We start from the raw sequence: 24569 nt of genomic DNA on the forward strand, positions 1-24569 counted from the left end.
AGTCCTGGAAACCCCAGGTGCCTCAATCCACCCAGATGTGTGTTTAAGTTGCCACTTTAGATAAACCATTAATTATCAATCTCACATCTGTCATGGATTTCACTCACCCAATCCACGTCTACTAGCATAGCATGGCATAATAAGCAAACGTAGAAGTAACTCCCAAAGGTTTGAAAATAAACAGGTAATAGGTACTACCTCATCTACTTCCCATCCCACAATTTAATTAGATCCTAATCATGCAATGTGTGAGGATTGATCTAATGCAATAAAACTGGGTTGTAGAAAAAGGTATGATCAAAGTGTTACTTGCCTTGCTGATGATCCGCGAAACCTAGAGATTCGAAGTAACAGGCGGCGCACTCCGGGTATTCTATCGCAGACAAACAAACAAGCATACAATAAGTACTCATCTAATGCACAGGTAAAACTCAAATAGAAGATCTAACCAGAAAGTTCAACTTAAGAACCCTGGTTTGCAAAAAGAATCAAATCGAACGAAGCAAAAGAAATCAAACAGCGAAAGAAAACAACTTCGTTCTAGTAATCTGGATCTAGGGCAAATTTTATAGTAGCAAAACTTGTTTAAGTTGGTTATTCGGAAAGAGGGTTTCGAGGCGAAACTCCAGGCGCTTGAATCGCCTGATTCCGATAAACGAGCGAAAAGTTATACTAAAACGAAAAACGGATCAGAAATCACGATCAGAAAATAACCGCGGAAAATCCGATGAAAAAGAAAAACGACAAACAGATTTTTTTTTTAAATGGCACGGAAGTCGAGGCGGCGGTGAACCTCGGGCGGCGCGCTGCTCCGGCGAGTCGGCGGCGGCGGCGGCTAGGGTTAGGCGGCGGCTGGGCTCTCTCTTGGCTCGGGCCTCGGGCGCCTTATAAAGGCCCCGGCCAGCGGTGTCCTGGCCGAGTACGGCCCAAAGTCGGTTCCGCGTTTTTTTAAAAATAATTCCGCTCGAAAAAAAATAAAAAGAAATACTAAACGGACTCCAAAAATCACAAAATAAATTTTCCCGGGTTCCTAAAATCAAATAAAAATACAAAAAACTCCGAAATAAAACTTATTTGATTTTTTTTATTAAATCCTCAATATTTCTATATTTTGGGAAAGTCATTTTATTCCCTCTCTCATATTTTTGCAATAGAAATAATTGATGATAAAATAAATAAAATCAAATGATCCTGTTTACATAATTTGAGAAAACTCAAATATGTAAATAACGAAATCCCCAATTCTCTCCGTGGGTCCTTGAGTTGCTTAGGATTTTCTAGGATCAAAACCAAAAGCAAAATAAAATATGATATGCATGATGATCTAATGTATAACATTCCAAATTGAAAATTTGGGATGTTACATTATCCATAAAATGTGGTCTAAATCTAGTGAAAATTTGTGTGGTGCCATTTTGCAAAATATTTTTGATAGCTACTTCACAAAATCCCTCTATTTTTAGTACTTAGACATTTTTTTTAAATCACTAGTTTTTCGAACCAATCACGACTCTTCCCACGGATTGATGACATGGCGCCCATCCATCCATCCATCCATCTCTCCATCCCACATCCATCCATCCATCTATCTACAGAAAAAAAGAAAATAAAATGAAAAAGAGATACCCCCCACCCGCAGCCCAAACCCTAGGTCAGATCCCATCGACCCCCCCATCGCACCCCTCCTCTCCTCGCCGCCACCGCACTCCTCCTCCCTCAGATCCTCGCCGCCACCACCTCCTCCCAGATCCCCGTCTCCCCGACCCAGACCTCCGTCTCTCTGCCATCCCAAACCCGCCGCCGGCCTCCCCCACCCCTGCCGCCGCCGACCTCTTCATCGCCCCCAGCGCTGGCGATCCTTCCTTCCACCATCCAGATCCCCTGTTTCCTCGCTGTCTCGCGTCGCCGCTACCACCTCCCTCCGGCGGAGCTCGTCGCCGTTCCCCACGCCCTCCTCCTCTCACCCCTCCCCTTCCCACTCCCCACAGCGACGGCCGACGGCCTCACCACGACGCAAAATCCCCCACCACCATGAAGCCAGCGAGGATGTTCCCGTGACGGCCGTTGGTGTCCCCGCCGCTGCCACGGGCCCTCGCCGCCGAGGCACCCGTCTCCATGTGGCGGCTGCGCGTGGTGCGGTGCATGGCCAAGGAGCGACGGGTGCGAATGGTGGCGAAGTAGATCCAGCGGGAGCTGGCGGACATGCTGACCCGCGACCCCGTCATGTAGCGCGCCGTCCTCCCCGAGGCCGCCCTCGGCGCCGACCGCTACCTCTCCTCCCCCACCACCATCGCTGACGTCGAGCTCTCCAACGACCTCCAGGTCACGCCCGGACTCTCCCTTGAAACGATGCGGCTGCGCTGCAATCTGGGATGCTGAGTTCCTTATCTCTGCTCCGGTTTGTGTCTGCAGGTGTGCAAGGTGTATGTGTCCGTTTTCGGGGAAGAAGGTGGCCATGGCCGGGCTCAAGGACAAGACCAAGTACCTCCAGGTCACGCGTGAGCTCTCCAACGACATCCAGGTCACGTTTGCTTACTTCCCATTTTGTTTATAGATCATTATGCTAGTTTCTGTCTTGTTTAATTGGTTAATTGTTCATGCTTGAAGTTAATTAGCCGGAGTAGTTGGTTAGTTACACACTGATTGGTGCATGCTAGCTCAAGTGTATACATGCATGGATGTATGTGTTTTGTAGTTGAAGGAGTTCATTCTGTGCAGCCGAAGGCGTACAAGTTCAAGATCGGCGACCGGGTTTTTCGGAGGCCCAGAGACCCACCCCTGGACCAAGTTATGGAGATACTACAGAAGCACAAGGATAAGTCTCAAGATGAAATCTAGCTAGCTGGCTACAGTATGCCTTATGCTCTCATTGATTTATTTCTTTTGCGCTCTTTTGCAGTTCTATATTGATGAGTGAGCGATCTGGTAGCAGCTAGCTAACTGCCTCTAGATTGTAACCCTGTTATGGGATGTGTGGTTGCGCATGCGTTCTGCATTGTCAAATGTGTTCTCTGTTGTCACACATCGTATGCAATGTTGTTCATAGTTTTTATATTTGTTGTCATGCGATGCGGTCACTGAATTGCTCAAATTTGCTGGCCAAGTACTATGTAGTGCTGTTCTATGCTAGGTTACCAGGCTAGGTAACTTCTGTATCAAAATCATGGATTCTAATCTTTACTATTATCTGCCATGGATCAACAATGATGCATCACAGGTAGTAGTAGTAGAGTCGGACTTGGTGCTGCATTGCCCAGTTATTAGCTCCTCGATCTGTTCCTCACAGCGTGGGGTCAGCACTTTACCTCAACTTGTCTGCATTTTCTCTCACACACTAGACTTGCTCATCCATAACACAATGGCAGTGCGTGAGTGAGTCCTGTAGGTATGTATGTTTTTGGGCTGGTTGTAGATGGCTTTGTATGTTATGGCAGTGTGCTTGCTCTCCCTGCTCTGCTTTCGCTTGTAGAAAAGAAGAGCAGAGTAGGGTAAGTAAAACACACTAGCAACTCTCTAATTAGAACACCAGATGTTGTGCAACTCCCTACTAGTAGATACCAACCACATGTATCTACAGATTTAGTCATGTGTGCACCATGGACAGAAATTTCAGAGCCAACAGAAAGAAATTCTACTCTTTACTGCAGAACAGTATACAACATTACTTTGTTGGTTGCCTGCTAATTGTGTGCAAACTGCTTATCAATAGCTTATCAAGCACTGCCTGACTGGATCGCATCGCTTTGCTGTCGTAGTTGTGCCGTCAGTGCTCTTTCCTCTCTGTCTGTCTATGACAGCAGGATTCAAGCACCAAACCAAGAACCTGAATCTTTTGTTAGGCTGCTAGTAAACTAGGTTGTACTCCTTCCAATTGCAAGTTGGATAGAACCTGCAATTAAGTGCACAGACATACATGGATTCTGGTTCAATTCGTATGTATGTCTGTATGTGCATGCTTACGACTTTGACTAAAACTAGTTAATTTATTGTTCTACCTTGAAGGTGACCAGTCCCTAGCTGCGTGCTTTGGTCGGTCCTGCTAATTTCAGTTCCTATGATTTTTAATCTCCGTTTTCTATTTTCCCCAGCTACCAAGACTCTGAGCTTGTGGTGATGGCAGCTGACATGAAGCCGATCGAAATCTTCCCCCACCCCCTGTTGCTCCCTAATGATAACAAGGTAGAAATTCTGTCCGTATGCTGCATCATATATAGTACTGCTAATTAGTTTGTATGCCATTGCTTGCGTGATATGGTTAGACCGACGACTATCAAGCTCATAATTCTATATGATGTGTCAAAGGTTAACAGAATATATGATATGACTTGTGTGCTGACCTCTAGTATCTTGCTTATCTGTAGTGTGTTTGTTGTACGCTTGCCTTTCTTTGGCCTGCTATTCTTATTTATCAAATGAAAGGACATTCTGTTTGGCAGTGGACGGTTTTGCTCAAAAATAAGTAAATAAATTGTATGTGCATGCTGAAATGTTAGATGTCTGTTGGTTGCTGTATATGGGCAAGATGAATTGAATCTTGATGTGTACTTGTCAATTCTAGCTTATATTGGTGTCTTGCGATCCTAAAAAATTATTGAATCCTGCTGTGTACTTGTCAATCCTGCTGTGTGTTCATATTGCATCTCTGTTTTCTTGTATGAATGAGTTATCTCATTTTAACTAGCTGGAGAACAAAAAGCATGGTACTAGCTCAATTTTGGTTATCATTCTAAATAAGTTTCCTTTTCTTGAATGGTCTATTCTGATTCTTCACCCTTTCTGATTCTTCCCTGCTGATTCATGTAACAGGGCGACCGAGGAAGGCATGTTGTCTGTTTTCTTGAAGGTCGTTTTGTTTGTTCCCAGCCCTAACTACAGTTGTCCAGCTAGTTCGGCATGTTGTTCATATCACTATTGTAGTCCAACGAGTTTGGCATGTTGTGAGTTTGTGATTGCTTGTAAAGCTTGTAAAGTATTGTATTACACTTGTAGTCATTACTGTGATTGCCACTGTATTACATTTGTAAGGATCTGGTTGCTCTTATTTCAAGTATTATGTGTGCTTTTTGTCCGCCCATTTAAATACTGGTTCGAATATGAAGAATATGAGCCTGATAGATGGGACCCACTTACCAGAACATGACAAATGGGACCCAGTTACCAGAACCTGACAACCGGGACCCATCTGACTAGTGGACCCTTCTTTTGGAAAAAAAGAAAAACTAAATTCGTTTAGACAAAAAGGCCACAACCCAACAATAAAAAAAGTTGCAATGTTGGGCTTGGCCCATGAAGGCGATCAAAAATTGATAGAAAAATATATAAAAAGGCCGAATTGTTGGGCTAGGCCCATGTAGAAAATCGAATTGGACCGGGCTGAATCTTGTGCCACATCAGATTGCCACGCTGGATGCCTACGTGGCCTGGGACCAAAACGCCACAGTAGACGTATTTTGGTCATAAACGTCTACGACCATTCCAGAAGAAAGGTCGCTATAGTCAGTTTATGACGGCCAGCTTTTGACCTTATGTTTTTGGTCACAAAAAGGTCACAAATTGAAAACAGTGACCATTCAATGACCAATAGTGCTGGTCACAAGTTGACATATTTCTTGTAGTGGAATACATAGAAAAACAGAGTGTCCCTAGTATGCCTCTACTTGACTAGCTCATTAATCAAAGATGGTTAAGTTTCCTAGCCATAGACATGTGTTGTCGATACATCTCCATCGTATCTACTTTTCCAAACACTTTTGACCTTGTTTTGGACTCTAACTTGCATGATTTGAATGGAACTAAGCCGGACCGACACTGTTTTCAGCAGAATTGCCATGGTGTTATTTTTGTGTAGAAATAAAAGTTCTCGGAATGACCTGAAATCAATGGAGACGCGTTTTGGAATTAATAAAAAATACTGGCCCACACCCTGTCCACGGAGGTGCAGGGCACGCCCCCTGCCTCGTGAGCCCCCTGAGGCTGGACCGACGTCAATTCCAACTCTATATATTCACAATCGATGAGAAAAAAAAATCAGAGAGAAGGATTCATCGCGTTTTACGATACGGAGCCGCCGCCAAGCCCTAATATCTCTCGGGAGGGCTGATCTGGAGTCCGCTCAGGGCTCCGGAGAGGGGAATCCGTCGCCATCGTCATCATCAACCTTCCTCCATCACCAATTTCATGATGCTCACCGCCGTGCGTGAGTAATTCCATCGTAGGCTTGCTGGATGGTGATGGGTTGGATGAGATTTATCATGTAATCGAGTTAGTTTTGTTAGGGTTTGATCCCTAGTATCCATTATGTTCTAAGATTGATGTTGCTATGACTTTGCTATGCTTAATGCTTGTCACTAGGGCCCAAGTGCCGTGATTTCAGATCTGAACCTATTATGTTTTCATGAATATATGTGAGTTCTTGATCCTATTTTGCAAGTCAATAGTCAACTACTATGTGTTATGATCCGGTAACCCCGAAGTGACAATAATCGGGACCACTCCCGGTGATGACCATAGTTTGAGGAGTTCATGTACTCACTAAGTGTTAATGCTTTGGTACGGCACTCTATTAAAAGGAGGCCTTAATATTCCTTAGTTTCCAATAGGACCCCGCTGCCACGGGAGGGTAGAACAAAAGATGCCATGCAAGTTCTTTCCCATAAGCACGTATGACTATATTCGGAATACATGCCTACATTACATTGATGAACTGGAGCTAGTTCTGTGTCACCCTATGTTATAACTGTTTCATGAGGAATCGCATCCGACATAATTATCCATCACTGATCCATTGCCTACGAGCTTTTCACATATTGATATTTGCTTAGTTACTACTCCGTTGCCACTATTACGATTGCTACGAAAACCAATACTGTTACTTTTGCCACCGTTACCGTTACTTTCATATTACTTTGCTGCAGATATTAAGTCTTTCATGTGCGGTTGAATTGACAACTCAGCTGTTAATACTTGAGAATATTCTTTGGCTCCCCTTGTGCCGAATCAATAAATTTGGGTTGAATACTCTACCCTCGAAAACTGTTGCAATCCCCTATACTTGCGGGTTATCAAGACTATTTTCTGGCGCTGTTGCCGGGGAGCATAGCTCTATTCTTTGAGTCACTTGGGATTTATATCTGTTGATCACTATGAGGAACTTGAAAGATGAAAGAACCTAGATTTTTCCCTCAACTACGAGGGGAGGTAAGGAACTGCCATCTAGCTCTGCACTTGATTTACCTTCTGTTTTGAGTAAACATGCGACACCTACTCCTGCCATTGATTCTGATATGTCGCATGTTATTGATGATGCCACTTCTGCTATGCATGATGCTTATGATGAAACTACTTCTATGTTTGATAATACTTTGCCATTAGGTGAATTTCTTGATGAACAACTTGCTAGGGTTAGAGAGAATGACATTATTGAAACTGATAATATTGATGAAAGTGATGATGAAGATTCTCCCCCTAGATATGAATTGCCTGATGTGCCTGAGGGTTATGTTATGGATGAGGAAACTGCTAGAGATCTTTTAGCTTGCAAATATAGATATGATCTTAAGAAACTGTTTGCTAAGCTAAAAGAAAAGTCTTTGAATGCTAGAAATATGACCCTGCTTTTGGTACTTCACCTATCTGTATTTCTGATAAGGATTATGATTTCTCTATCAATCCTAAGTTAATTACTTTGGTTGAATCCGATCCTTTTTATGTCTATGAATCTAAAAATGTTGTGGCACATCTTACTAAATTGAATGATATAGCCACCCTATTCACTCATGAGGAAAAAATTCGTTACTACTATATCCTTATGTTATTTCCGTTCTCATTAAAGGGTGATGCTAAAACATGGTTTAATTCTCTTAATCCTGGTTGTGTGCGTAGGCCCCATGATATGATTTATTACTTCTCTGCTAAATATTTCCCCACTCATAAGAAACAAGCTGCCTTAAGGGAAATATATAATTTTGTGCAAATTGAAGAAGAGAGTCTCCCACAAGCTTGGGGGAGGCTTCTCCGATTACTTAATGCTTTGCTTGACCATCGTCTCAAGAAAAATGAAATACTTGATATCTTTTATAATGGACTAACCGATGCTTCCAGAGACCACCCGGATAGTGGTGCTGGTTGTGTTTTCATGGAAAGGACCGTTGAACAAGCTGAATTGCTATTGGATAATATGTTGAGTAATGATAATGATTGGACACTTCCTAAACCAACCTCTAAGCCAACTCTGAAGAAAAGGGGTATTCTATTTCACAGTCCTGAAGATATGCAAGAGGCAAAGAAATCTATGAAAGAAAAAGGTATTAAAGCTGAAGATGTTAAGAATTTACCACCTATTGAAGAGATACATGGTCTTGATAACCCTTCAAAGGTAGTAAAGGTAAATTCTCTCTATAGATTTGATAAGGGTGAAATCCCGTCTACTAAGTTTGCTAGCCAATGCTTGGATGCGTTTGATAATTTTATTGTTAAACAAGAAAACTTTAATGCTTATGTTGGTAGATAATTGAAACGTAATGCTTATATGATTGAACACTTGAGTGATTATATGTCTAGAGTTAAAGGTGAACTTAAACTTATTAGTAAACATGCTTCTATGGTTACCACTCAAGTAGAACAAGTGCTTAAAGCACAAGATGATTTGCTCAATGAATTGAATAATAAGAAAAATTATGATGTTGTTAGAGTTGTGATTAGAGGGGGTAAAATGACTCAGGAACCTTTGTATCCTGAGGGCCACCCTAAGACAGTTGACCAAGATTCTTAGAGAACTAATGTTGATACACCTAGTCCTTATAAGAAGAGGAAAAAGAAAAATGATAGGCCTTTGCATACTTCTAGTGAACCTGTTGTTGACACACCTGAGAATCTCAATGATATTTCTATTTCTGATGCTGAAACACAATCTGGTAATGAACATGAACCTAGTGATAATATTAATGATGATGTTCATGTTGATGCTCAACCCAGCAATAACAATGATGTAGAGATTGATCCTGCAGTTGATCTTGATAAACCACAATCAAAGAATCAACGTTATGATAAGAGAGACTTCATTGCTAGGAATCACGGTAAAGAAAGAGAACCATGGGTTTAGACACCCATGCCTTTTCCTCCTAAACCATCCAAGGAAAAGGATGATGAGGATTTTGAGCGCTTTGCTGAAATGATTAGACCTAACTTTTTGCGCATGCGTTTGACTGATATGCTTAAAATGAATCCTTATGCTAAGTATATGAAAGATATTGTTACAAATAAAAGAAAGATAACGGAAGCTGAAATTTCCACCATGCTTGCCAATTATACTTTTAAAGGTGGAATACCAAAGAAACTAGGAGATCCCGGAGTACCAACTATACCATGCTCCACTAAAAGAAACTATGTTAGAACTACCTTATGTGATCTTGGAGACGGTGTTAGTGTTATGCCTCTCTCTTTATATCGTAGACTTGATTTGAATAAGTTGACACCTATTGAAATATCTTTGCAAATGGCCGATAAATCAACTGCTATACCTGTCGCTATTTGTGAGGATGTGCCTGTTGTGGTTGCAAACGTTACTAAACGTTACTATTTTAACGGACTTTGTTATTCTTGATATTCCCGCGGACGATAGTATGTCTATTATTCTTGGTAGACCCTTTTTGAATACTACAGGGGCTGTTATTGATTGCAACAAAGGCAATGTCACTTTTCATGTTAATGGTATTGAGAATACGATACACTTTCCGAGGAAACAACCTCAAGTCAACAGTATCAATTCCATTGGAAAAATTTCAACGATTACTATTGGAGGTTTTGAATTCCCTCTTCCTACTGTCAAGAAGAATATGATATTCTTATTGTTCGGGACATGCATATCCCCGTTGAGGTAACTTAGTGTTATTCGAAAATTCTCCGGTTTCATGTTATTCGGAAAGAGTTTGTTAACAAGACTTGATCAACCTTGTTAGTGGATTCCTTTTGATGAGCATGAGATGGATGAAGTTAGAAAGCGCAACTCTATATACCCTTCTTTTACTTTTTGTTATTTAGTTTAAATAAAGCGAAAATAGTATTTTCTGTCTGTTTTCTAAATTATCCTTGCAATAAAAAAATACCTCGAAAATAAAAGTTCTCCAAATGTCCTGAAAATGATATATGATTTTTTGTAGAATATTTTAGAATTACTGGCACTAAGAACACACCAGGGGGACCCACCATCTGGCCACAAGGGTCCAGGGTGCGCCCACCCCCTGGGGCAAGCCCCGTGTCCCATGGACCCCCTCCAGAAAAATCCTCCCATAGCTCAAATTCGTGTTCTAGCTCATCTTGCTGCCATTTTCGATCTCCTTGCTCAAAGCTCCATTCACAAAACTGCTTTGGGAGATTGTTCTTCGGTATGTGACTCCTCCAATGGTCCAGTTAGTTTTTGTTCTAGTGCTTTATTTATTGCAAATTTTTGCTGCTTAGGTGACCCTGTTCTTGAGCTTGCATGTCAAATTTATGTGGTCAAAAGTAGTTTTAATGCATGATATAGCCTCTAGGCACTTGTAGGAGTAGTTGCTATCAATCTTGTTGAGTTTGATTCACTTTTATTTTGAGTGACTAACATCTTTTTTAGAAATTTTCAGAGGGATAAATGTTGAAGAGATTGTTGAGAGGCTCTTCGAGCCGAAGCTCAAATGATAAGCAGAATGAGGAGAATAAAAAGCCCAAATACAATCTTCCTCGCACCGCGGAGGTTCGGCCATGCGAATGGCCATGTGATGAGTTCTTGAGAGCAGTCGGGATTTACAATGACTTTTATTATTTGGCTGAGAATGCAAGGCTCACCGACTTCCTCCGCGACCAGCGCGAACAGTATCTTCTACTCACTAATATGTTCGTGCAAATTTTTTATTTCCATGATAAGAAATCACCACCTTCAGTGGAGTTTTCACTTATATGATGAGGTTAAGGAGATGTCACTTCTTGATTTTTGTCGGGTCTGTAAGATTCCCTTTGAGGGAAGCATCGAGGAACCACATCGTAGCAATGTGGATGGGTTTATTGATAGAATTGCTGTAGGAGAAACTAGGAAAATTTCAGACGCAAGAATTACCAGTATACATTTTCCTGTTCTACGTTACTTTGCAATATTTGCTAGCAGATGCTTTATTGGTCACGGGAATAGTGGAAATCTTAGTGCTCCTGATATTGTCATTTTGCGCCATGCTTTGTTTCGTGATACCACTTTCAGCTTTGGCGCTATTGTTGCTAAACGATTAAATCTGAACCGAACAAAGGGCCCCATCTTCGGAGGCATCTTTGCTTCACGCCTTGCTGAATACTTTGGGATACCTATTAGGCATTATGAGAAAGAGGAAAAGTTGCTGCCTCCTTTTTTTCTAGATTATAAGAGTATGGTAGCACATGATTTTATTTTTAAAGATAAGAAGAAGATGCTTAAGTATAATTTGATATTTGGTAAAACTCACTGTGAGATTATTACCTTCCCTGCACCCTCTCTGTTTAACATACTTTCAGGCACGTACCTCATCTTACCCAAGGCCATTTATGCGTACTGTAGGCTGACAAAGTCCCAGAGCCTGAGCCGGAGCCACCACTTGATCCTTATCATCAGTCTGTTTATCACTAGGATCCGGAGGAGATCGCTAACCAATGGCATCCTGAGGACCCTCCTCAGTACACCGGAGAGAGTAGCTTTTATCAGTGGCCATATACCAACTTAGGACAAAAGCCTAAGCTTGGGGGAATGCGTATTTCTCACCGACATTACATTCATGTTCACACACTCATTTTACTTGTCGGTGCTCATACTTTTTCAGTGTACCATCCATGCTAGTTTATTTTCTTTTCTAGCATTCTTCTTGTGTGTTTGAAAGACCTTAAGAAAAACCAAAAAAATTAGTTGTAGCTTTTAGCTAGTTTACTTTCCATGCATGTAGTAGTAATTAAAATAAAACCCAAAAAGATTCCTCGTTCTTCTTTTTCTTGTTGGGAGCTTTCCTGTGTAAATAGTTTTATTTATTTTCTTTGGGGGTCGAGAGGATAAGACCATGATGAAAATGTTGAGTGGCTCTCATATGCATTATTGTTGATCTAACCAAGAGCCCATATTACCTTGTCTTCTCCCTTGTATTAAATGCTTACAGATTCCAGCTTAGTCCAATGCACGTGCACTATTATTATTATCCACACCGTTCGGTCGTGCAAGTGAAAGGCAATAATGACGATATATGATGGACCTATTGAGATGAGAGAAGCTGGTATGAACTCGACCTATCTTGTTTTTAATATGATTAGTTCATCGTTCTTGATTCAACCTATTATGAATGAGACATGTTTGTAATGACAATTAGAGATTATAGTTGCTCATGCCATGCTTAATTAGCTAGGAATTTATAATGGTTTACCTTGTGTGCCAACATGCTATTGAAATAGTTGTGATATGGTATGATAGGGTGGTATCCACCTTTGAACGATTCGAGTGGCTTGACTTGGCACATGTTCACGCATGTAGTTGAAACAAAATCAACATAGCCTCCACGATATTTATGTTCATGGTGAATTATATCCTACTCATGCTTGCACTCAGTGTTGATTAATTTTAATGCATGTTCATTACTGTTGTCGCTCTCTAGTTGTTCGCTTCCTAGTATCTTTCTAGCCTTCACTTTTACTAAGCGGGAATACCGCTTGTGCATTCACTTCCATAAACCCCAAAGTTATTCCATATGAGTCCACCATACCTTCCTATAAGCGGTATATACCTACCGTTCCAAGTAAATTTGTATGTGCCAAACTCTAAACCTTCAAATGAAATTCTGTTTTGTATGCTCGAATAGCTCATGTATCAACTAGGGCTGTCTATATCTTCCATGCTAGGTGGGTTATTCTCAAGATGAGTGGACTCTGCTCATCATTCACGAGAAAATGGCTGGTAACCGGGATGCCCAGTCCCATGCTTAAATTAAAATAATTGCTAACAAAACTCCCCCAGGATTGTTGTTAGTTGGAGGCACGCATTGTTTCGGACAAGCCATGGATTGATGTTTGTTGGTGGTGGGGGAGTACAAACTTTACCATTCTGTTTGGGAACCGCCTATAATGTGTGTAGCATGGAAGATATCGAGTTCTCTTGGTTGTTATGTTGACAATGAAAGTATAGCACTCAAAATATTATTTATCTCTATTTCAAAACTTGAGCTCTGGCACCTCTACAAATCCCTGCTCCCCTCTGCGAAGGGCCTATCTATTTACTTTTATGTTGAGTCATCATCCTCTTATTAAAAAGCACCAGTTGGAGGGCACCACTGTCATTTGCATGCATTCCTATTAATTTACATTGAGTATGACTATGACTAGATCACTTTTACCATGAATTATAATTTCTAGTCAGTCCTTGATCTTCAGGGGTGCTCTGCATTTATGTTTTGCGGTCTCAGAAAGGGCTAGCGAGATACCATTTTGTTATATCATATTATGATTGTTTTGAGGAAGTGTCGTCATCCGAGATTTACTATTATTGCTCGCTAGTTGATTATGCCATTGATATGAGTAAACATGAGACCTAAATGTTATTGTGAATATGGTTAGTTCATAATCTTTGCTAAAACTTGAATGCTGGTTTTACATATTTACAACAACAAGATCAAATAGAGTTTGTAAAAGTTTTTCTTTATCACTTTCAGTTTATTAACTGAATTGCTTGAGGACAAGCAAAGGTTTAAGCTTGGGGGAGTTGATCCGTCTCCATCGTATCTACTTTTCCAAACACTTTTGACCTTGTTTTGGACTCTAACTTGCATGATTTGAATGGAACTAACCTGGACTGACGTCGTTTTCAGCAGAATTCCAGGGTGTTATTTTTGTGCAGAAATAAAAGTTCTCAGAATGACATGAAAATCAACGAAGACGCGTTTTGGAATTAATAAAAAATACTGGCGAAAGAATCAACACCAGGGGGCCCACACTCTGCCCACGAGGGTGCAGGGCGAGCCCCCCTGCCTCGTGGGCCCCCTGAGGCTCCACCGACGTCAACTCCAACTCTATATATTCACGTTCGGGGAGAAAAAAATCAGAGAGAAGGATTCATCGCGTTTTACGATATGGAGCCGCCGCCAATCCCTAATCTCTCTCGGGAGGGCTGATCTGCAGTCCATTCGGGGCTCCAGAGAGGGGAATCCGTCGCCATCATCATCAACCTTCATTCATCACCAATTTCATGATTCTCACCACCGTGCGTGAGGAATTCCATCGTAGGCTTGCTGGACGGTGATGCGTTGGATGAGATTTATCATGTAATCGAGTTAGTTTTGTTAGGGTTTGATCCCTAGTATCCATTAGGTTCTAAGATTGATGTTGCTATGACTTTGGTATGCTTAATGCTTGTCACTAGGGCCCGAGTGCCATGATTTCAGATCTGAACCTATTATGTTTTCATGAATATATGTGAGTTCTTGATCCTATTTTGCAAGTCAATAGTCAACTAATATGTGTTATGATCCGGTAACCCCGAAGTGACAATAATCGGGACCACTCCCGGTGATGACCATAGTTTGAGGAGTTCATGTATTCACTAAGTGTTAATGCTTTGGTCCGGTACTCTATTAAAAGGAGGCCTTAATATCCCTTAGTTTCCAATAGGACCCCGCTGCCACGGGAGGGTAGGACAAAAGATGGCATGCAAGTTCTTTCCCATAAGCATGTATGACTATATTCGGAATACATGCCTACATTACATTGATGAATTGGAGCTAGTTCTGTGTCACCCTATGTTATAACTATTGCATGAGGAATCGCACCCGACATAATTATCCATCACTGATCCGTTGCCTACGAGCTTTTCACATATTGATCTTTTCTTAGTTACTTTTCCGTTGCCACTATTACGATTGCTACAAAAACCAATACTGTTACTTTTGCCACCATTACCGTTACTTCCATATTACTTTGCTACTAAATACTTTGCTGCAGATATTAAGTATTTCATGTGCGGTTGAATTGAAAACTCAGCTGTTAATACTTGAGAATATTCTTTGGCTCCCCTTGTGTCGAATCAATAAATTTGGGTTGAATACTCTACCCTCGAAAGCTGTTGTGATCCCCTATACTTGCAGGTTATAAGTTGTCATTTGATGAATGGGATCACATCATTAGAGAATGATGTGATGGACAAGACCCATCCGTTAGCTTAGCATAATGATCGTTTTGTTTTGCTGCTATTGCTTTCTTCATGACTTATACATGTCCCTCCGACTATGAGATTATGCAACTCCCAAATACCGGAGGAACACCTTGTGTGCTATCAAACGTCACAACGTTACCAGGTGATTATAAAGATGCTCTACAGGTGTATTCGATGGTGTTTGTTGAGTTGGCATAGATCGAGATTTGGATTTGTCACTCTGTGTATCGGAGAGGTATCTCTGGGCCCTCTCGGTAATGCACATCACTATGAGCCTTGCAAGCAATGTGACTAATGAGTTAGTTAGTGGATGATACATTACGGAATGAGTAAAGAGACTTGCCGGTAACGAGATTGAACTAGGTATTATGATACCGTTGATCGAATCTAGGGCAAGTAACATACCGATGACAAAGGGAAGAACGTATGTTGTTATGCGCTTTGACCGATAAAGATCTTCGTAGAATATGTCGGAGCCAATATGAGCATACAGGTTCCGTTATTGGTTATTGACCGGAGATGTGTCTCGGTCATGTCTACATAGTTCTCGAACCCGTAGGGTCCGCACGCTTAATGGTCAATGACGATTTGTATTATGAGTTATGTGATTTGATGTACTGAAGTTTGTTCGGCATCCCGGATTAGATCATGGACATGATGAGGAGTCTCGAAATGGTCGAGACATAAAGATTGATATATTGGACCATGTTATTCAGACACTCAAAGTGTTCCTGATAGTTTCACGTAAAAACGGAGTGCCGGAGGGGGTTACCGGAACCCCCGGGGGAACTAGTGGCCACCATGGGCCTTATTAGAGAGAGAGGAGGCCAGCCAGGGTAGGCCGCCCCCCTTGCAGTCCGAATTGGACAAGGGAAGGGGCGCGGCACCCCCCTTTCATACTCCCTCTCCCTCTCCTTCCTTCCCCCTCTCTCCCTTTTAGTGGAATCCTACTAGGACTAGGAGTCCTAGTAGGACTCCCCTGTTGGGCGCGCCCTAGGGGCCGAACGACCCTCCCCTCCTCTCTCCATTATATACGTGGGGAGGGGGGCACCCTAGAACACACAAGTTGATCTTTTAGCCGTGTGCGGTGCCCCCCTTCATAGTTACACACCTCTGTCATATCGTCGTAGTGCTTAGGCGAAGCCCTGCGTCGGTAACTTCATCATCACCGTCGCCACGCCATCGTGCTGATGGAACTCTCTCTCGGCCTCAACTGGATCAACAGTTCGAGGGACGTTGGTACGTCTCCAACGTATCTATAATTTTTGATTGTTCAATGCTATTATATTATCTGTTTTGGATGTTAATGGGCTTTATTTTACACTTTTATATTATTTTTGGGACTAACATATTAACCCAAGGCCCAGTGCAAATTTCTGTTTTTTTGCCTATTTTAGTGTTTCACAGAAAAGGAATATCAACTGAGTCCAAACGGAATGAAACCTTCGGGAGCATGATATTTGGAACAAACGTGATCCAGAGGACTTGGAGTGGACGTCAAGCAACCAACAAGGTGGCCATGAGGCAGGGGGCGCGCCCTCCCCCCTTGTGGCTCAACTGACCTACATCTTCCTCCTATATATGTTCACCTACCCCGAAAACATCCAGGAGCACCACGAAACCCTATTTCCACCGCCGCAACCTTCTGTACCCAAGAGATCCCATCTTGGGGCCTTTTCCGGAGCTCCGCCGGAGGGGGGCATTGATCACGGAGGGCCTCTACATCAACTCCACGGCCCCTTCGATGATGTGTGAGTAGTTTACTTCAGACCTTCGGGTCCATAGTTATTAGCTAGATGGCTTCTTCTCTCTCTTTGAATCTTAATACAAAGTTCTCCTTGATCTTCTTGGAGATCTATTCGATGTAACTCTTTTTGCGGTGTGTTTGTCGAGATCCAATGAATAGTGGGTTTATGATCAAGTCTATCTATGAACAATATTTGATTCTTCTCTGAAATATTTTATGCATGATTGGTTATCTTTGCAAGTCTCTTCGAATTATCAGTTTGGTTTGGCTTACTATATTGATCTTTCTTGCAATGGGAGAAGTGCTTAGCTTTGGGTTCAATCTTGCGGTGCTCGATCCCAGTGACAGAAAGGGAAACGACACGTATTGTATTGTTGCCATCAAGGATAAAAAGATGGGGTTTATATCATATTGCTTGAGTTCATCCCTCTACATCATGTCATCTTAACTAAGGCGTTACTATGTTCTTATGAACTTAATACTCTAGATGCATGCTGGATAGCGGTCGATGTGTGTCGTAATAGTAGTATATGCAGGCAGGAGTCGGTCCACTTGTCACGGACATGATGCCTATATACATGATCATGCCTAGATATTCTCATAATTATTCACTTTTCTATCAATTGCTCGACAGTAATTCGTTCACCCACTGTAATACTTATGCTATCTTGAGAGAAGCCACTAGTGAAACTTATGGCCCACGGGTCTATTCTCCGTCGTATAAGTTTCCAATCTATTTTATTTTGCAATCTTTACTTTCAATCTATATCATAAAAATATCAAAAATATGTATCTTATCATTATTATCTCTATCAGATCTCACTCTTGTAAGTGACCGTGAAGGGATTGACAACCCCTTTATCACGTTGGTTGCGAGGTTCTTATTTGTTTGTGTAGGTATGAGGGACTTGCGTGTGGCCTCCTACTGGATTGATACCATGGTTCTCAAAAACTGAGGGAAATACTTATGCTACTTCGCTGCATCACCCTTTCCTCTTCAAGGGAAAACCAACGCAGTGCTCAATAGGTAGCAAGAAGGATTTCTGGCGCTGTTGTCGGGTAGTCTACGCACAAGTCAAGACATACCAAGTACCCATCATAAACTCTTATCCCTCACATTACATTATTTGCCATTTGCCTCTCGTTTTCCTCTCCCCATGCCGTTTTATTCGCCCTTTTTCCGTTCGCCTTCTTCCCCTATGTATCTTTCTTTGTGTTTCCATGTGCCTTCTATTTTCTTGCATCTTTGCTTGCTAAAAATCTATTGATATGGATCCACTTAAAGTGTTCTACTTGGATCATCTTCGATCCTTATGCGCTCGTGCTGAAACCGCAACTAGCCTAGTTGATGTGAAATCTTTAGATGAGCATGCTCATTTTGTGCGTCACCGTTTTTTTGAAAAAGGGAGACTCTTATGGGATCAAATAAACAGATTGCTGTGTTATGCTTGGAATCTTTGTGAAATTTGTGATTTTACTTGTTGCTCTAAGAACCATAAAAACACCTCCCCTACCTATGTGAGTTTAATGATAATGAAATCTTATCTTCTTATGCAAAGGGTGTTTATAGTTACTATGATATCGAACAAATTGAGGAATTTGTTGCTTGTAAGGGTGCTTATGAAGTTGCTTCTTTGATTGAAAAGTATGATATTACTCTCTACGAATCTGAAAATTTTGACATACTTAAATATTTCTATGAAAACTATGCTCAAAATGTCTATGTCAAAGAATTTATTGAAAGAATGACCGTTGCTTCGTAAGAAAATAATGATATGCATGAATCTATAGATAATTATGATTTCGATGATTTGATTGAAATATCCCTTGATGAACATGATGCTTGCTATTCTTGTGGTCATGATGCCAATATTTATGAAGATGAATTTGCTATAGTTCCTTATGTTAAACATGAGATTGTTGCTATTGCACCCATACTTGATAGTTCCTTCGATGAAAAGCATGATTGCAATGATGTTATTATAAATTATCTTAATGTCAATTGTGTTAATGATATGCAAAACCTCAAGCTTGGGGATGCTAGTTTTGCTATGACTACTATTTGTTGCAATGATCATGATTGGGGTGATTCTTCTTTTGATCTTGAAAATTTATTTAAGCCCCATGATGAATATGAGATTGATAATAGTGTTTGAAATATTATTGAAAGTGGGTTTGGAAGAGTGTCAACTTTAGATCCCACATATTTGGAGCATGTTCAATCTTATGATTTTTTATAAAAGTGGGTTTGGAGAGGTCATGACTTTAGTTAATTTTAATCCCACTATTTTGGAAGAGTGTCAACTTTGCATACATGTGGATCGTGCTAAGAATATGTTTTGTGATAGCTATATTGTTGAATTTGCTTATGATCCTACATGTAATTATTATGAGAGAGGAAAATATGGTTGTAGAAATTTCCATGTTACTAAATTACCTTTTGTTATGTTGAGATTGCTATTGTTTCTTTCTGCTTCCTTGCATATGCTAGTTTTTGCTTGCCTTGATAATTTGTTTTCCTATAAGATGCCTATGCATAGGAAGTATGTTAGACTTAGATGTGTTTGTCACGTGTTTTATGATGCTCCCTTTATGATTCAATTCTTGTCTTTCATGTGAGCATCATTGCAATTATCAATGCCTAACTAGGGGTGTTAAACGATAGCGCTTGTTGGGAGGCAACCCAATTTTATTTTTGTTTCTTGCTTTTTGATTCTATTTAGTAATAAATAATTCATCTAGCCTCTGTTTAGATGTGGTTTTATGCTTTTAATTAGTGTTTGTGCCAAGTAGAACCTTTGGGAAGACTTGGGGAAAGTCTTTGTGATCTTTCTGTAAAAAACAGAAACTTTAGCACTCATGATATTTGCTGCAATTTTTTACTGGAGAGTGCTTGAGGGAGTCCTGGATTAGGGGGTCTCCGGACAGCCGGACTATATCCTGTGTCCGGACTGTTGGACTATGAAGATACAAGATTGAAGACTTCGTCTCGTGTCTGGATGGGACTCTACTTGGCGTGGAAGGCAAGCTAGGCAGTACGGATATGGATATCTCCTCCTTTGTAACCGACCTTGTGTAACCCTAACCCCCTCCGGTGTCTATATAAACCGGAGGGTTTTAGTCCATAGGACAACATACAATCATTCCATAGGCTAGCTTCTAGGGTTTAGCATCTCCGATCTCGTGGTAGATCAACTCTTGTAATACTCATATCACCAAGAATAAATCAAGAAGGACATAGGGTTTTACCTCCATCAAGAGGGCCCGGACCTGGGTAAAACATCGTGTTCCCTGCCTCCTGTTACCATCCGGCTTAGACACACAGTTCGGGACCCCCTACCCGAGATCCGCTAGTTTTGACACCGACATTGGTGCTTTCATTGAGAGTTCCTCTGTGTCATCGCCATTAGGCTTGATGGCTCCTTCAATCATCGATAGCGATGCAGTCCAGGGTGAGACTTTTCTCCCCGGACAGATCTTCGTATTCGGCGGCTTCGCACTGCGGGCCAACTCGCTTGGCCATCTAGAGCAGATCGAAAGTTACGCCCCTGGACACCAGGTCAGGTTTGGAAGCTTAAACTACACGACCGATATCCGTGGAGACTTGATCTTCGACGGATTCGAGCCCCTACCTTGTGCGCCACACGGCCACGATGAGTATGATTTAGCTCTACCATCGGACAGTGTTCAGAAGATCGCACCGGCAACCACTCCGACCCTCAATTCGGAACCAGTCGCACCATCCATGGACGGGGGGATAGACCCTGCCACGGAAGCTGTATCCTCAGCGACGATCGAGTCGAATATCGACCTTACCTTTCAAGAGAGCCGTGTTGCCAAACTGTCGGATCCTTTTCCGACCACGGACTCCGAACCGCCTGCGCCCATGCCTATTGAATCCGGCTGGGCGCCGATCATGGAGTTTACCTCCGCGGATATTTTTCAGCACTCGCCCTTTGGCGACATACTGAACTCATTAAGGTCTCTCTCCTTGTTAGGAGAGTCCTGGCCGAACTACGTCCGGCAGGATTGGGATGCGGATGACGAAGAAATTCGCCGCCCACCCACCATCCACTTAGTAGCCACTATTGATGACTTAACCGACGTGCTCGACTTCGACTCCGAAGACATCGACGGTATGGACGACGATGCGGGAGGCGAAGAGGAACCACTGCCCACAGGGCACTGGACAGCCACCTCATCATATGACATATACATGGTGGACACACCCAAAGAAGGCAATGGCGACGGACAACGGAGGATGACCCCTCCAAGAAGCAACCCAAGCGCCGGCGTCTGTGGCGCCGCTCTAAGTCCCACCAAGGCAAAAGTGGTGATACCGGCACCGGAGATAATAGCACTCCGGGCAGTGCCGAAGACAACAGTAATCCCCTCCAGCAAGATTTAGAGCAGGAGGATGGAGAAACCAGCCCTCCTGAGAGAGTGGCAGATGGAGAGGCGGAGGATGATAATTACATGCCTCCCTCCAATGACGAAGCAAGCCTCGACGATGACGAATTCGTCGTGCCAGAGGATCCCGTCGAACAAGAGCGCTTCAAGAGCCGGCTTATAGCCACGACAAATAGCCTTAGGAAAAAGCAGCAACAGCTTCAAGCTGATCAAGATTTGCTAGCTGACAGATGGACTGAAGTACTGGCAGCCGAGGAATATAGACTCGAACACCCCTCCAAGAGTTACCCAAAGTGCAGGTTGCTACCCTGACTGGAGGAGGAAGCACCGAAACCTACATCCCCGGCGTATGACACGGCTGATCGGCCACCTCGTGGCCGCAATAGAGAGGCATCCAGCCAACAGCTCAGCCCGCACCCCGACGCCATTCAAATAAAAAGGCATGGGGAAATACGCCAGACCTGCGAGACGTATTGGAGGAGAAAGCAAAACATGCAAGATCGATCTACGGATCACGAGGGCCTGCCACTATGTGAGACGATAATCGTCCCGCCGGATACAGTAAAAGTAAGTCCGACCGGGCCGAACACAGCGGGCAAGACTCATTTGAGCTGCGTCGCGATATAGCCCAGTAGAGAGGCGCCACACACCCCTTATGCTTCACAGACGAAGTAATGGATCATCAAATCCCAGAGGGTTTCAAACCCGTAAATATAGAATCATACAACGGCACAACAGATCCTGTGGTATGGATCGAGGATTTCCTCCTGCACATCCACATGGCTCGCGGTGATGACCTACACGCCATCAAATACCTCCCACTCAAACTCAAAGGACCAACTCAACATTGGCTCAACAGCTTGCCAGTAGAGTCCATTGGCTGTTGGGAAGATCTGGAAGCCGCATTCCTTGACAACTTTCAGGGCACTTATGTGCGACCACCAGATGCCGATGACTTGAGCCACATAATTTAGCAGCCAGAGGAATCAGCCAGGCAATTCTGGACACGGTTCCTAACAAAGAAAAATCAAATCGTCGACTGTCCGGATGCAGAGGCCCTAGCAGCTTTTAAGCACAACATCCGCAACGAATGGCTCGCCCGGCACCTTGGCCAGGAAAAGCCGAAATCTATGGCAGCCCTCACGACACTCATGACCCACTTTTGTGCGGGAGAGGACAGCTGGTTGGCTCGCAGTAATAACATATCAAAGAACCATGGTACTTAGGATACTAAGGACGGCAACGGCAGGTCATGTCACAACAAACATAACCGCCGCATTAACAGCGACAATACCGAGGATACAACAGTCAATGCCGGATTCAAAGGCTCTAAACCCGGTCAGCGGAAAAAGCCATTCAAAAGAAGCACTCCGGGCCCGTCTAGTTTGGACCATATACTCGATCGCTCGTGTCAAATACACGACACCCCCGACAAGCCAGCCAACCACACCAACATGGATTGTTGGGTGTTCAAGCAGGCCGGCAAGTTAAATGCCGAAAACAAAGATAAGGGGTCACATAGCGATGACGAGGAGGAGCCCCGGCAGCCGAACACCGGAGGACAGAAGAGGTTCCCCCCACAAGTGCGGATGGTGAACATGATATACGCAACCCACATCCCCAAGAGGGAGCGGAAGCGTGCGCTCAGGGACGTATATGCGTTGGAGCCAGTCGCTCCAAAGTTCAACCCATGGTCCTCCTGTCCGATCACCTTTGATCGCAGGGACCACCCCACTAGTATCCGTCATGGCGGATTCGCCGCACTGGTCCTAGACCCAATCATTGACGGATTTCACCTCACTCGAGTCCTTATGGATGGCGGCAACATCCTGAACCTGCTTTATCAGGACACAGTGTGCAAAATGGCTATAGACCCCTCAAGGATCAAACCCACAAAAACGACCTTTAAAGGCGTCATACCAGGTGTAGAGGCCCATTGCACATGCTCAGTCACACTGGAAGTGGTCTTCGGATCCCCGGATAAATTCCGAAGCAAAGAGTTAATCTTTGATATAGCCCCGTTCTGCAGTGGCTACCATGCACTGCTCGGACGAACTGCATTTGCGAGATTCAATGCGGTACCACATTATGCATATCTCAAGCTCAAGATGCCAGGACCTCGAGGGGTCATCACAGTCAATGGGAACACAGAGCACTCCCTCCGCACGGAGGAGCACACTGCGGCCCTCGCAGCCGAAGCGCAAAGCAGCCTCTTAAAGCAATCTACTAGTTCGGCGATTAAGGACCCGGACACCTTCAAGCGCGCCCGGAGTAATTGGCAACAGGACCGCCTGGCACGTTCCGAGCTTGCATAGCAATGCGACCCACCCCGGTCCCAGCCAAACGGCGAAATCCATGCCACGCGTACATAATTACGCATTAAAAATACCATGGGCACAGGTGGGGAGGGGGGCACGACTATGGCACGCTCCAAGACGCGGCTTAAACCGCACTAGGGGCTTCCCGCTTTGTTATTTTTCTATTTCAGGACTTTAATCTCTGGAAACCCTGTCCGACAGCATGATTGCCGAACACATGATGCAGCAACCAAGGAGGCAGAAAGCTATGTCACACCACGAAACTCCCAGGTGGATTATGATAACGAGTGAAATACTTGCTTTAATACTATTCCTCAGCTTGCCCTTGGAGGGGACATGTCAAATAGTCCTGCTTTTTGCTTACCGCACTACTTGTATCATTCTGCTTTAACACACCTTTTTGAATAAACAATGCATAGCACTAAGACTATTATTGCATTCTTCCTTTATATATATATGTTCATTCATGACATCTAGCACCCGTACACTCTGGTACGACCAATACGCTAGGGGCTTAAGCATACCCCACACTACGGCGTGAGAAGTCCGAACGCTTTCGATAGTGCGGCACCCCGAACTTATAGCATTATATGCATCAGCTCCGAATCATGTCTTGGGTCAATAGTTGGGTTTGCCTGTCTCCCATGTTTTGGTACCTTACGTTCCGCTATATCGGCTAAGGTAGCACTGGGAGAACTACTGCGATTGTGCCCCGTTTCTGCTGGGCTAAGCACCTTAGTAGAGAAAGCTAAAACTGACTGTCATGATAAGGCGAGAGACTGGTCGCTGTTCGAGAGGTTTCGAGTCCCTAAAGACTTATGCCGCTTAGAGCGAGGAGTCGGCTCTGTCCGGCCAAAGGCGTGTATAGCGCCCCGAATCCGGCCTTCCGACTACTAGGGGCTTCGCCGAAATTTAAAAT

The 24569-nt window shown here is 43.2% G+C and overlaps 1 pseudogene; it reads left to right on the forward strand.

Moving 5' to 3' along the window:
* The first annotated feature begins 2046 nt into the window (after nt 1-2046).
* LOC123153459 (probable ribosome-binding factor A, chloroplastic) lies at nt 2047-2917 on the forward strand (annotated as a pseudogene).
* The last annotated feature ends 21652 nt before the right edge of the window (nt 2918-24569 follow it).

Source organism: Triticum aestivum, chromosome 7A, assembly GCF_018294505.1.
Source record: "Triticum aestivum cultivar Chinese Spring chromosome 7A, IWGSC CS RefSeq v2.1, whole genome shotgun sequence".
Classification (NCBI taxonomy): Eukaryota; Viridiplantae; Streptophyta; class Magnoliopsida; order Poales; family Poaceae; genus Triticum; species Triticum aestivum.